The 14,515-nt window shown below is 40.3% G+C and overlaps 1 protein-coding gene across 8 annotated transcripts in view; it reads right to left on the bottom strand.

The window, feature by feature from the left end:
• Positions 1 to 14,515, bottom strand: part of PBRM1 (polybromo 1) — a 149,182-nt gene extending 134,667 nt beyond the window's left edge. For 7 of the 8 annotated variants that reach the window (XM_089681917.1, XM_089681918.1, XM_089681920.1 and 4 more), the window contains exon 1: positions 14,360 to 14,490. The gene's annotated coding sequence lies outside the window, so the exon portion shown is untranslated. Of the gene's footprint in view, positions 1 to 14,359 lie in introns of all 8 variants that reach the window. The other variant, XM_089681922.1, reaches the window with a different exon arrangement.

The raw sequence follows: 14,515 nt of genomic DNA, 5'->3' as shown, positions 1-14,515 counted from the left end.
TTTAATAATACACTGACCAAGAACATTAATGCAGATCAGTAGAGTTTACTGATATGTGCACTTGAAAGCAAAAAGGTCAGCGAAGACAAAGACTGAGGTTGAAAGGAAGAATGACTTATATGCGTTATTAAACAAAATTGCTGCCTTAGTTTTCTTTTTTTTAGGCTTTTTCCCCGTTTTCATCTAGTGATCTGTTCAGTAACACACCTCCTGTATTAGAGTTCCTTCACTCTGGATGAAGGATCAATATAAACACCTTTGGACAGAATCATTGTCAGTCTAGGTGGAGGGGAGTGCTATGTGTACTAGCAGATTTAGATACGTGTTTTCTGCAGCATTTCCATTGAAGTCTATTGAACCAAAAACGCAACATTTTGTGTTTAAAAAAGTCCCTGACCCTTTCCAAAATACGCAGCAGCTCAAAAAATCATAGATGTGAACATGTCCCATAGGAAACCATGCTAAATGGAATGTAGTGCATTTCTGCAAAAAGCCCTTAACCACTTGCCTATTGGGCACTTTTACCCCCTTCCTACCCAGGCCAATTTTCAGCTTTCAGCGCTGTGGAACTTTGAATGACAATTGCACGGTCACGCAACACTGCACCCAAACAAAGTTTTTATAACTTTTTTGAGACAGATAGAGCTTTCTTTTGGTGGTATTTAATCACCACTATGTTTTTATTTTTTGCTAAACAAACTAAAAAATACTGAAAATTAAAAAAAAAAAGTTTTAAGTTTGTTATAAAATTTTATAAATAAGTAATTTTTCTCCTTCACTGATGTACAATAATGAGGCTGCAGTGATGGGAACTGAGAGGCTGCACTGATGGGCACTGATGAGGAGGCACTAGTAGGTGGCCCTGATGGGAATTGACAGGCATCACTGATGGGCACTGAAAGGCAGCACTGATTGGAACTGTTAGGCGGCACTGACAGGCACTGTTATGTGGCACTGACGAGCAATGATATGTGGCATTGATGGGTACTGACAGGTAGCATTGATGGGCACCGATAGGTGGCACTGATCATCAGTGCCCTGATCATCAGTGTACATGTCCCCTCTGAGGAATGCAGCTTACCGGCTCTCCTCTCCTCAAGCACTGTCAGCATGAGGAGAGGATTGCCGATAACCAGCATTTCCTTGTTTACATGCGATCAGCTGTAATTGGACACAGCTGATCACATGATAGAGCCGACGTCATCGGCTCTTTGCTCTGATCAGTGATCCGCCCTGTCCCAGGGACACAGCGCACCACTGACCGCAGCGCATGCGCAGTTAGAGTGGGAGGACGTTATATGACATCCTCCCAGAACGAAAAAAACGCCACCAGACCATAATTTCCTTATATGGAAGCAGGAAGCGGTTAAGAAAACCGCATCAGTTTGAACCAGGCCTCAATGGGGAGGTGAGTTTTTTTATTAACTCACCAAATATGCACCAACAATGCGGCAAGCAAGATTTTTAACACCGCAATGTACCAGTGTGAAGACATACACTGAATATAAAGGGATGCATTTTTCTTGTGCCTTTTGTTTGTTTTTTGTTTTTTAAATGTAAAAACGCTGCAAAAACTGCTCAGAGTGAAAGCAGTCTACTGGGCCGGCAAAAGGTGCTGAAAATAAATTCATATTTATTTAAATTCATGATATTAAACAGTCAAATATAATATAATTTTATATATATATATATTTTTTTTTTTTAACTGTCGATTTCGGTTTTTGGCCAAATGTATCCTGAAGTTTCGGTTTCTGTCAAAGAATTTTCATTTCGGTGCACCACTACTAAATAACATATAACGTTACCCATTGAACATTGAGTCACAATTCATAACATTACAGTTTCTGCTGAGCCATGCCTTTCTATTTATCAAAACATATAAACATAATGGTACGTTCATATCTGATCCACCAGCTGCTTCAAAAGCATTCCTCCTTTCTAAGAATATACACAGACTACACAGAGCTGTTTCCAAAATGCAATTGTTGCCAAAAGTCGGCAGCTTAGTCCTCATCTCCATCCCTAGGCACAAAAAATAAACAAAATGAATCAAAGTATTACTAAAACCAGGACCCTGCATTCACTATATGTGGTCTCCCACAGCACACAGAACATGGAAGTGCAATTATTTTAGTAAATATAAACTGCTAAATACCTTTTCTCATCAGCAGTTAGAGCAGTCTTGTGACTTCTATCAGTGTACAGCCGAGCACATGTTAAAACTTGGAGGAGTTTTCATTCTGCCCTGTGAGGATGCAGGACCACTGACCCTCTGTCTGGACAGTGCTGATTGGCCCTGTGCTGATCACATGTGCTCTCCCAAGAAAAAAAACCCCAAAAACCTCTAGCAATACACACCAAACTGAGCATGTGCAGAGTGTCTCCACACGATATGTCTTATCAGGAGATAAGAGGGGGGCATTGGAAGAAGGGGAGGGTCAGAGAGGTCAGGATCTAACTGTTTTTTTACACAATGCAGAGGATTAACCCCTTTACAAGCATGCTCTACTGAACATACAGACTGATTTTACTGTTGTGGGTTTAGTAACAGTTTAAGTGAACAATATACATAGAAAAATATTGCGTGATAGTAGAAAGTCCTTCTGCTGTGACCATCTGTGCTAATACCAAGTGAAAAAATTATCACCCAATGGCCCCAAGGGCAGAAGAAAGAAGGGAACCATTACCATATAGAACACCAGCTAAGAGAGGAAGGCCCTGAGGTGACAACTATCAATAAAGGAAGCCTTTAGGCAAACAAAATTGGAATAATATTGGAGTGGAAGGAAGAATTACTATCAACGTTGTCCATACCAATACCATACCAAGGGTATGAAAGGAGAGGTCCGCTACCACTTAGAAATCAATATGAACCTCTAAGGGAAGATTACTATTCTAAAAGAACTCCAAGACCTAAAAAAAAAAAAATAATAAAAGAAGGAGAAGGAGGAAGGGGATACAGATCCCCCAGGAACCCTGAGAGAGAAATAAGCAGGAACACAGAAGAAACAACTAGAGGAAGTCCACATCGAGGAGGAGATGATAGCAAGCCAGTACAAGAAACAAAAGAAAAATATCAGTAGGTGAAGGTATTTTAATCCAAGTGGAATTGATTTGACCAGGGAAGAGATTCAAGCATTGGACAAAGGACTAACGTTTCCCCCAGGAAAAATCTTAAATTTCAAAACTTATGTAGACAAACATACATATACTAGAAATTTAAATAACAAGAGATATATGCTAATGAAACCTGGGGAAAATATGATGAAAAGATCATCAGGAGATCATAACATAATACATAGCACTCTAAGAAACAAGTCTTTACTCAATCCAAATATTAATGATAATGGCCATATTGAAGCCTTTAAGAGAATGGTCACCCAAGATCTCAAGTTGCAAGTCAAAAGAGCATGTGACCCCATGGATATACAAAGAGGTATAAAGAAATTGGAATCCAAGAGGGATATTGCAAGTACACCTGCTGATAAGGGAGGAGCAGTAGTGGTACTCTCCAAAGGAAGCATATAATAGAGAAATGATGAGACAAATACAAGATGTAGATACTTATCTAAAATTATTAAGTAATCCAACAATACAATATAAAAAAGATCTTACGAAAGTAGTAGCAAAAAGGACAAGATAAGAGAATTTTGGATGAAGGAGAAGCCAAGTACCTAACACCGGAAACATGCAGGGTACCAATTATTTACATGGTTCCCAAAATACACAAACATAGAACTAACTTCCCCCCGGGGAGACCAATTGTGAAAAGCATTGAATCAGTTAGTGCAAGGATTGGCCAATACATAGACATGTTTACATGTTTTTTTACAACTGGCGGTGCAGAAAACTGAGTCATATTTACGAGACTCAAAACATCTCATAAAATGCTACAACAAATAAACATAGGAACAGAAAAGGAGGTATTAGCCAAGGCGGATGTAGCCTCACTATATACTATCATTGGCCACTATGAAGCCCTAGAATCAACTAAATGGGCACTGAGCACAGTGAACTAAAATGTGCTCAAAGAAGTTTCCTCCTAAAATGCTTAGACTACGCTCTACAACACAATTATTTTTTGTTCAACCATAAGTATTACAAGCAAATACAGGGAACTGCAATGGGTGCAAAATTTGCGCCGAGTGTTGCAAATTTGTTTATGGCCCAGTGGAAGCAACAAACAATCTACCAGAATAGACCATATCAGCTACTATTATACAAGAGGTACCTACCCATATGGAAGAAAAATATATTTGAAATATATTTAAAAAATATTCTTCCCAAATATATTGACATACATTTGAAATGCTACAATTTTGGCCATATTCAATATATCAAAAATATATATACACACACACACACACACACACACACACACACACACACACACACACACACACACACACATACATATACACACATACATACACTGCATGTTGAACTGCATTTTTATTACAAAATATACTTTATGAAATACATTTCAAATATACTGTATGTCTTTAAAAATACAAATCTACATTTTTGGAATGCATTTACAAATATGTAAAAATATATGTTAAAATTACTTTTTTATATGTTAAAAAAATCTTAAGAATATATTTTAAAAATATATATTTTTAAAAATATATATTTTTTTATATATTCTTCAGATTTTTTTGAACATATAAAAAAAGCGATTTTAACATACATTTTTACATATATTTGTAAATGGATTCCAAAAATGTGGATTTGTAGTTTTAAAGACATACAGTATATTTGAAATGTATTTTTAATAATATTCTTTATATATTTTGGAATAAAAAAATGCATTTCAACATGCAATATATATATATATATATATATACAGTTGTGACCAAAATTATTCAACCCCCACTGAAATTGAGTGTTTTGGCCAGTTTGACATTGCTTTTGATCATTCAGTCATCTTGCTTACATTTACATTAAAGAGGCACTTGTAGGTCAGACAAATATAACATAACAGTTATAATGAAATAACCACAAATGTCTTTTCTGTGCTCACAGCATTATCAGTTTTATTCAACCCCCAAGTGACATTCAATCTTAGTACTTAGTACAGCATCCTTTTACAGTTATAACAGCTTTTAAACGTGAAGCATAGCTTGACACAAGTGTCTTGCAGCGATCTACGGGTATCTTCGCCCATTCTTCATGGGCAAAGGCCTCCAGTTCAGTCACATTCTTAGGCTTGCGCACTGCAACTGCTTTCTTTAAGTCCCACCAGAGGTTCTCAATCGGATTTAAGTCTGGTGACTGCGATGGCCACTCCAAAATGTTCCAGCCTTTCCTCTGCAACCATGCTCTAGTGGACTTGGAGGTATGCTTGGGATCATTGTCCTGTTGAAAGGTCCAACGTCTCCCAAGCCTCAGGTGTGTGACGGACTGCATCACGTTTCCATCCAATATCTCCTGGTACTGAAGAGAATTCATGGTACCTTGCACACGCTGAAGCTTCCCTGTACCTGCAGAAGCAAAACAGCCCCAAAGCATGATTGACCCTCCACCATGCTTCACAGTAGGCAAGGTGTTCTTTTCATCATAGGCCTTGTTCTTCCTCCTCCAAACATAGCGTTGATCCATGGGCCCAAACAGTTCTAATTTTGTTTCATCAGTCCACAGAACACTATCCCACAACTTTTGTGGTTTGTCCACATGGCTTTTGGCATACTGCAGTCGACTCTTCTTATTCTTTGGAGACAGCAAGGGGGTACGCCTGGGAGTTCTGGCACGGAGGCCTTCATTACGCAGTGTGCGTCTTATTGTCTGGGCTGAAACTTCTGTACCCACATCTGACAAATCTTTTCTCAGTTCCTCAGCAGTCACACGGGGACTTCTCTCCACTCTACGCTTCAGGTAGCGCACAGCAGTCGAAGTCAGCATCTTCTTTCTGCCACGACCAGGTAGCGTTTCAACAGTGCCCTTTGCCTTGAATTTGCGAATGATGCTTCCTAAGGTGTCTCTTGGTATGTTTAACATCTTTGCAATCTTCTTATAGCCATTGCCCTTCCTGTGAAGAGAAATCACCTCTTCTCTTGTCTTCCTGGACCATTCTCTTGCCTTCACCATGTTTGTAACCACACCAGTAAATGTCTAGAAGGAGCTGAGTATCACAGTCATTTTAAAGCTGCCTAATTGGTGCTTATTATGCTTGATTGCTGCTCGGTGACATCCACAGGTGTTTTCAATACCTGATGGAAAGCACCTGTATGAACCTCTGTTCTTCAGAGTGGTAGTCTTTAAGGGGTTGAATAATTGTGGCAATGAAGAAACCACATAAGAACCATTTACTACTGTATTACATAAACAATTGATGTCATTTTAGTTGCATTTGGGTAGTTACAACGTCCTTGTAGGATTTGATTCTGAATACAATTCCAAATGTACACTATAGTCCCTAAACCCCTTTACAGCATTGGGGGTTGAATAATTTTGGTCACAACTGTATATATATATATATATATATATATATATAAACTATATTTTGAAATATATTGAATATGACCAAAATTATAGAATTTCAAATATATGTCAATACATTTGGGAAGAATATTTCAAATATATTTTTCTTCCATGTGGGTAGATATATCATAATGGTATGGAAAGGAGAAGGAGACAAGAAGTATCTAGAAAACCTCAACAATAATGATAGAGATATATGCCTCTCGTGGCAATGTGATGACAAGCAAACAGACTTCCTGGATCTAGTAATATGGAGAGAAGACAACATACTAGAAACCAAAACCCATCTTAAAGCAGTGGGTGGCCAAAAACGGCTACATACCAGTTGATAGTTGTCACCATGCCCACTAGCCCATTAATATTCCAAGGGGTTAACTAACAAGACTACAGAGAAATTGCACTGAGGAAAAAGATTACAATAAACAAGCAGGGCTCATCGGGAACAGGTTTGCTGATAAAGAATATGATAAAGAATTTATACAGCAAATGATTAAGGAAGTAGCAGGAAAACAAAGAGAAACACTAGAAGTGGACAGAAGCAGACATGATGATGATTTATCCAATATGCCCATCGTACTGGATTATAATATCCAGTATAAGAAAATTGAGAACATTTTTAAAAAACATTGGGGTATCTTGAAATCAGACAAGCATCTAAATCCAATCTTACCAGAAAGACCCAAATTCCCCTATCGTAGGGCACCAACATTATGGGATAGAGTTGTGAACAATGTACTGGATCCACCGGAGAGGAAAAAAATCATCTTTTGAAGGGAAAGGATTTTTCCCTTGTAAAAAATGTTTTGCATGTAAGAAAACAGGAGGGAATGTCAAGAGAAAATAATATTTATCAACCGTTAACAGGTAAACAGTTTCACCTCATGTAGAACAGAGTGGGCGATATATGTTCTCCAATGTCCTTAGTTAAAACAATATGTGGGTAAAACATAAAGGCCATTGTGAAAGAGAATCAAAGAACATATTACAAACATCATTAATGGTTATACCCAGCATAGTGTTGTTTCCAAGCACTTTACTCATGTTGATAATAAAGACCCGACCTGTTTAACATTCTGAATAGAGAGTTATAAAAGACGCTGGAGGGGTAGTAATAAAGTGCAAGTACTAAGTGAGAGTGTATTAAAATGGATTTTTGAACTCTGTACTATGGCCCCCTCAGATAAATATTTACCTGGCACTTCCTATTGGTATATGGCGGTATGTCAACCCTACTAATTTAATGCCCATTTAACCTACTCATCCATTTATACATATTAAGTATTCAGCTGTATTATATTTTAAATAATTTTAATTCTAATCTTAAATTTTATTTGTTGTACTTTATCGCATACATTATCCTATATTTAATATCGAAATGTAGTAAGATGAGCTGTAAGCCATAATCATCACAATTATGACAAGTCACAGCATGAACTATCTTGCTTTGCATGTAATGAGTCTATCTCATATATTAGTTTCACCTTTTAAGTTACATTACTGAAATAAATGAAATTTTGCACAATATTCTAATTTTTTGAGTTTCACCTGTATATAGCTATAGGTCCCATCCCTGAGGTGAGCAGCCAATTCACTTATAAGGTGGAGCATGGGTTATGTTTGGTACACCGGGTGTGATTACTTTATTTGGAGTACACGAATATGGATAGATCTTAAATGTGGACTGGTGATAACTTGCAGTTCCATTTTTTCATTTGGTATTAGCATGGATGATCACAGCAGAAGGACTTTCTATTATCGTGCAATATTTTTGTATATTTATTGTTCACTTAAAGTGTTACTAAACCCACAACAGTAAAATCAGTCTGTATAAGACATGCTTAATATACTCACTGTGGAACCTAAGGGGTTAATCCTCTGCATTGTGTAAAAAGGCTGTTTGATCCTTTCTTCTCTGTCCCTCCTCTTGTTGAAATGTCCACCTGATACAAACTTAATCCGTAGTCACATGCACATCCTCAGTTTGGTGTGTATTGCTAGAGATGTTTTTTTTTTTTCTTGGAAGGGTTCATGTGATCAGCACAGGGCCAATCAGCACTGTTCAGACAGAGGGTCAAGGGTTTCACATCCTCCTAGAGCAGAAAAAAGCTCCTCCTACAAGCTTTAACCAGTGCTCTGCTTAAGTCACAAGACTGCTCTAACAGCTGATGAGAAAAGGTAATTAGCAGTTTATATTTACTAAAATAATTGTATTTCCATGTTGTGTGTACTGTGGGAGACCAGATATAGTGAATGCAGCAACATGGGTTTAGTAACACTTTAATTCACAGTGTTTATTTTTTTCATTTTCTGTTGTGATACAACAAGTTATGGTATATTATGTTATTTTAGATTTAATTTTTCACATATGATGCTTATATTTTTACAGTAAAGAGTAATTTTGCAGCGCTGGATTATGGTAATAATGGCATAGCCAGCACTACACCATTATTTCCAAAATATGCTTAAACATTTATCACCATTAACCTCTCAAACATCAACTTTTAGAACAGAAACCCATGAAGAGGGAAGGCAAAGAAATTATACATCTTTCATCATTCTGAACTATCAGACTGTCATCCACAGGAACTCTGTCCATACCCCAATGGTGGCTCAGTAAAAACCAAAAAGTGATATTTAAAGTGAAATAAAAAATATAGTTTGAGTTCCCCTCTAGCTTTAACTCCTGGCTCTGTTTCTGCCTAGCTCAAAATGTAACTCACCATGCTACGACAGCATAAATAATATACCTAATACACTGCCCCTAATAAGATGAAAAAAAGCGCAGCAAAGTTAGGGCATATTTATAAAGCAATGAAAGTGACTTTCGGGCTGCACAGTGGCTTAGTGGTTAGCACGTCTGCCTTGCAGTAAATGGGTCATGGGTTCGATTCCCGACCATGGTGCCTCCTGTATGGAGTTTGCATGTTCTCCCTGTGCTTGCGTTGGTTTCCTCTGGTTGCTCCGGTTTCCTCCCACACTCCAAAGACATGCTGGTAGGTTAATTGGCTCCTGTCTAAATTGTCCTAGTTTCATCCCTGGCCGTGCAGGATTTCCTGCATGTTAGGGGTTGGAGAAAGACCTGCCAACTTACCCTGTAAAAATAATTGCTAAGAGAATTCATGGAAAAAGTCGCTTATGAGTGATGGTCCATGCAATCGCCAAGGGTCGGATACGACTGAATGGATAGATAGAATGTGACTTTCACCAAAGATTTGCTGGTGGTAAAACAAGCACTGTAATTCAAAGCACATGCATCTGGAAGATTCACCTGCTGTGAATGTCACATTAGTTGCTTTATAAATATGCCCCTAATACATTACTTTCCTTTACAAATCTTTACATAAAATAAGCACAGCTGGATAGATTCACATACGTCACCTAAATGCCCTAAAATGAAAAGCTTCATCGCAGATGCTGGAACTATTATTCAGTATCAGTTTATGCATTCATATTTTTTTCTGTGTTAGTTTTAGATCTTAACATTTTGGATGTGCCTTTAAACAACAAAGAAACTAGATCGGCTGATCGTACATCACATAAAAACATTGCAGCACAACAAATATACATATGAAGGTCGCAGGGGTGATGATTCAGATAAACCTCAACAATGCAATTTAAACTCATGCTGTACTTCTAGTCGTTTATTAAATATGATGCATCAACACAAAATATTTTAAAGCCTGCTCCCTATATTCCCAAGCTACTATAAAAAGCAACATTCATTACCTACTAAATAAAAGCCCCCTTCTTCACACAAACAGTTTATCAGACCCAAACAGGATTGGAGCATCTATAGTGGGAAATACAACTGTCTGACATGAAGTTATTTCCGAGGTCAGCACAGTGGTTTTAATGTTGCACTTTTTCCTGCCATCTGTTTTCAATCCCCCTAGGGTCACAGCCCAAAAACACACTGGTAGTTTCAGTGGAGCCAGGAATTGATCTGGCTGGTTCCAAACAAACAGATTAAAACTGAAAACAAAAAATAAAATAGTGGTGACATGAAGGTTGATGACAGGAACCAGTGAGCACTGCAAGAGGCCCGTAAGCTGGCAATCAGAACAATATTAAGTAGGACATATATTTATTTTTTTCTTTACAAGTACCATATTTATGGTCTGTTTTATTCTTTTGTATTGAGAGAAGGACACTTTAAAGTGTTACTAAACCCACAACAGTAAAATCAGTCTGTATATGCAGTAAAGCATGCTTGTTATACTCACATTAGAATCTAAGGGGTTAATCATCCACATTTTGTACAAAAAAACTGTTTGATCCTGTCTTCTCTGATCCGCCCCTTCTACTGTCCCCAATCCATCTGCTGATAGTACAGAGTTCTTGGAGTCACTCTGCACATGCTCAGTTTAGTTTTAGTTTCTTGCTAAAGAGTTTTTTTTTTTCTTTTTTAGGGAGAGTGCATGTGATCAGCAAAGGACTAATCAGCACTGTCCAGAAGACGGTCAGAGGTCATGCAGCCTCATAGAACAGTCAGAGGAGCATGAAAACTCCTCCTACAAGCTTTAACTAGTGCTCAGCCAAATGCTGATAGAAGTCACAAGACTGATATATACTGCTGAGGAGGTATTTAGCAGTTTATATTTACAAAAATAATTGCACTTCTATGTTCTGTGTACTGTAGGAGACCTGATATAGTGAATACAGGGTCCTGGGTTTAGTAACACTTTAACAAAACTTAAAGGGATACTAAACCTAAAAATGTTTTTTTTACCTTACAGCATTGTTTGCATTAAGGTAAAAAATGTTTTTTAAGTTCTCTATGCTCCATCTTCCTGTGTAAAGGAAGGTCAGAGCTGTACACGGCTGCATCTTTTCTCCCCTCGCTTCCTCTTCACACAGGGACTCAAACAACAGCAAGAGCCATTGGCTCTTGCTGCTATCAATCAAGTGCACTGAAGAGAAAGTGCAAATTACAGTTACTCCCTGCCTGATCATTCAGCCGATTACCTTTTCTGTTAGGCCTGGTTCACAGGGGTTGTACTAAAGCATACGCCTGTGGAAGGTCTTGTTTACCTGCACAGGTAAACATCCCCGTGCAGGCAGTCTCACTGATGTCAATTGGCATGCAGCAGCTGCATGAACATAGACACGGCTCCCAGTCTCATCAGTTCCATCCGCACGAATGTCAGATTGGGAGAAGTGTCAGTGTAGCCCCTGCATCCTGACATTAATGGGATTGCCTGCACAGGGATGCACACAACACCTGTGCATCCCCATTCAGGTAAACACAGCCCCCCCACAGGCATATGCTTTAGTACGCCCCTATGGGAATGAGGCCCTAAAGTTCAATAAAGTTAACTTTATAATTAAGTTGATAACCTACGGAGATAAATCCTTTCTCAGGGTCCATTCACAGGAGTGATCCGATCTTCTGTGAACAGCTTGGCTGATGAATCAGTGCTGAATGGATGTCCCTGTGTGACCTCTGTGTCTGCAGCTTTTCAGGCAGATCTGAGCAGAAGCTCAACTTTAGTCTATGGCCAGCAGGATGTAAACAGATGTGAGTCTGTTTACCTCTGACCGCCTCCAAGTCAGTCTAGATCCCCCCTTCCCCAATGTCCTTTTAAGGTTTTGTGGACCTAAGTGTTACAGATCAGAGGTAGTCAGATGTGAACATGAACACATATCTGATTACATCCGCCTGCCCATAGATTTAAAGAAGTTTGGGATTTTAAAAAGAAAACAAAACCTTTCAGCATCATCCTAGGATGGATGGTGATCGATATGGGATGTTGATAAACATTGATCGTCTTACTTCCCGCACTCGACTGCCAGCCGGATCCTTCTCCACCAAGCATCCTTTACTTCTTCCTTTTCTTCCCCTATCTCTATTCTCACTCTTCTCTATTTCATTTCTTCCCCTTTTTTTCTCTCTTTATTTTTTTTCCTTTTTTCAAGTCCCTTCTCTGGTTTTGGACACAGTTAACCAAGGGCCATGAGGGGTAATCCCCTTCTGGCCTGTTGAACATTTGAGGGCGATTGCCCACTTTATACAGGTCAGGGTGGTCTGAGACACCACACCTGACAAACAGTTTTACATTAGATTTTGTTCTTTCTGTTATCTTGTTGTTGCAGATCTTCCATCTACAGGTTCCTAAGGGACCCCTTTGGTCACCATCAACAGATAATTATTTTGAAACATTGTATTTTGCGCATTGCCTTTTCCAGCCCGAAAGGGCTGCCACTCATATGGGGGGGGGGGGGGGATGGATGTATATTTTTCTGTACTGGTTTGTAACTCTTTCTTATGGAAAAAAAACGAATAAACATTATTACAAAGAAAAACAAAACAAACATACATTTTTAGCTCCGTGCTGCAGCATCTGTCTAATGCTGCAGCTGTTCTCTGCTAGACTGAGAACTGAGTGATCACAGGACCACTGATGTTCACTTCTCTGTCAGCTCTGAGCACAGAGTGATGACTGTCAGTCACTCTTCCAACGCTCACTGGAGTGCTGGGCTGGGGGCAGCTGGCCTTGTGTCTCAGATGCACGATGGGAGCCGGAGCCAGATGTCAACCAGGCAGCTGGGCGAGTTCTGATTATATGGACATTACCCTTCCAGAGCCTGGAGCTGCTTTGTGACATCAGCGGACAGCGGGCTATAGCTCTGGGTCACAAGAGAGCAAAATCTGTGCACTCCTGTGACCCACAAGAGAGGTATGGCCAAAAAAGCTTTGGATAGAACTCTTTTAGGCCCCTTTCACACTATGGCATTTTAAATCGTGGGCAGAATCGCCACGATTTCAAACCACTGACGAATCGCAGAACCGCGTGTTCAGGTGCCATTCGTTTTAATGGCATCAGAAAACTCAGTGCGTTTCTGCTGTGATTGTCACGTGATAAATCCCACTGCAATCGTGGCAAACCCCTATCACGCAACGCGTGTTGCCCTAAATAAGTTCTGGACCTACTTTTGGGCGGCTTGGTTATGTGACAATGACGGCAGAACTGCACCGCGTCTTTCAGGTGCTATTAAAATGAATGGCACCTGAAAACGCAGTTCTTGGACTTGTCATCTTAGCAGAGCGTTTTGTAATTGTGGAAAGAATCTTGGAGATTCTGCCCATGATTCAAAATAGCATAGTGTGAATGGGGCCTTACAGGGGTCTATACTTACCTTTCCCTCACTGGTGCCAACATCTTCTCTTATGCCCATCTTGGTCCGTCTTCATTGGCTGGAGCGGGATGACGTCACTCCTGTGCAGGAGCTCTGGTTACTGAGAAGACAGCGAGCAGGCAGGTAGGGGCATTTCATTGCAGAAGAGAGAATGCAGATCTCTTCTACAGCAGAACCTACCTGTTACAGAGCAACTTTAGTCCCACTTTACCAGATCTGCCTGAAAACAGGAGGGAGACGAAGGTGACTTTGCTGAGGTGGGATTCAGCAGCGGATCATTTCCCAGATGGGAGTACACGGTGGGGGCACCTGTACTCCCTGATGTTCTGTATATGATTCCCATCCATCACCCTGGGGAGGGATCACACAGAGATGAGGATGCAGCAAGAACAGCAATCCCAGGGATGCAGGAGAGGACAAGGACCAGGTACAGAGCCAGGATCACCAGGATGGACTTTGGGGGACCTCAGTCACTGGCCATGTCCGCACACCTGGGCCAGCATCGTCCACAATGGGCAGCAAGGCTGGAGCCCCAGGACTGCCCCCACAGGGGGGCACAATGGTGGTGAGTGGGGGAGGGGACCCAGGCTGTGGAGAACAGGGAGAAGGAGACACACAGTCCCGGCTCCTAGAAGATGAATGAACGGGGAGCGGAGTCCGGGCCACTTCACCACACAAAGACTCCGGAGAGCCGCCGCTGCCCTCCGCCCTCACACTCACCTCCCTGCCTTCTCTCACTTACCGAGCGTCGCCGCCATGCGGACAGGCGCTGCCGCTGCCAAGCCGGGGTCGCCAGGGCTGCCACAAAGTACCAGCCGGTATCTGGACACGGAGACGACTTCAATGAGATATTTGCAACGAGCAGGCCTCGAGGAACAACCCGGACCGACCAGCAGGG

Source organism: Staurois parvus, unplaced genomic scaffold, assembly GCF_062004578.1.
Source record: "Staurois parvus isolate SC_StPar_1 unplaced genomic scaffold, SC_StPar_1.0 ptg000282l, whole genome shotgun sequence".
Classification (NCBI taxonomy): domain Eukaryota; kingdom Metazoa; phylum Chordata; class Amphibia; order Anura; family Ranidae; genus Staurois; species Staurois parvus.
Note: the sequence above shows the minus strand (reverse complement) of the source record. Positions and strands in the feature narration are given on the sequence as shown.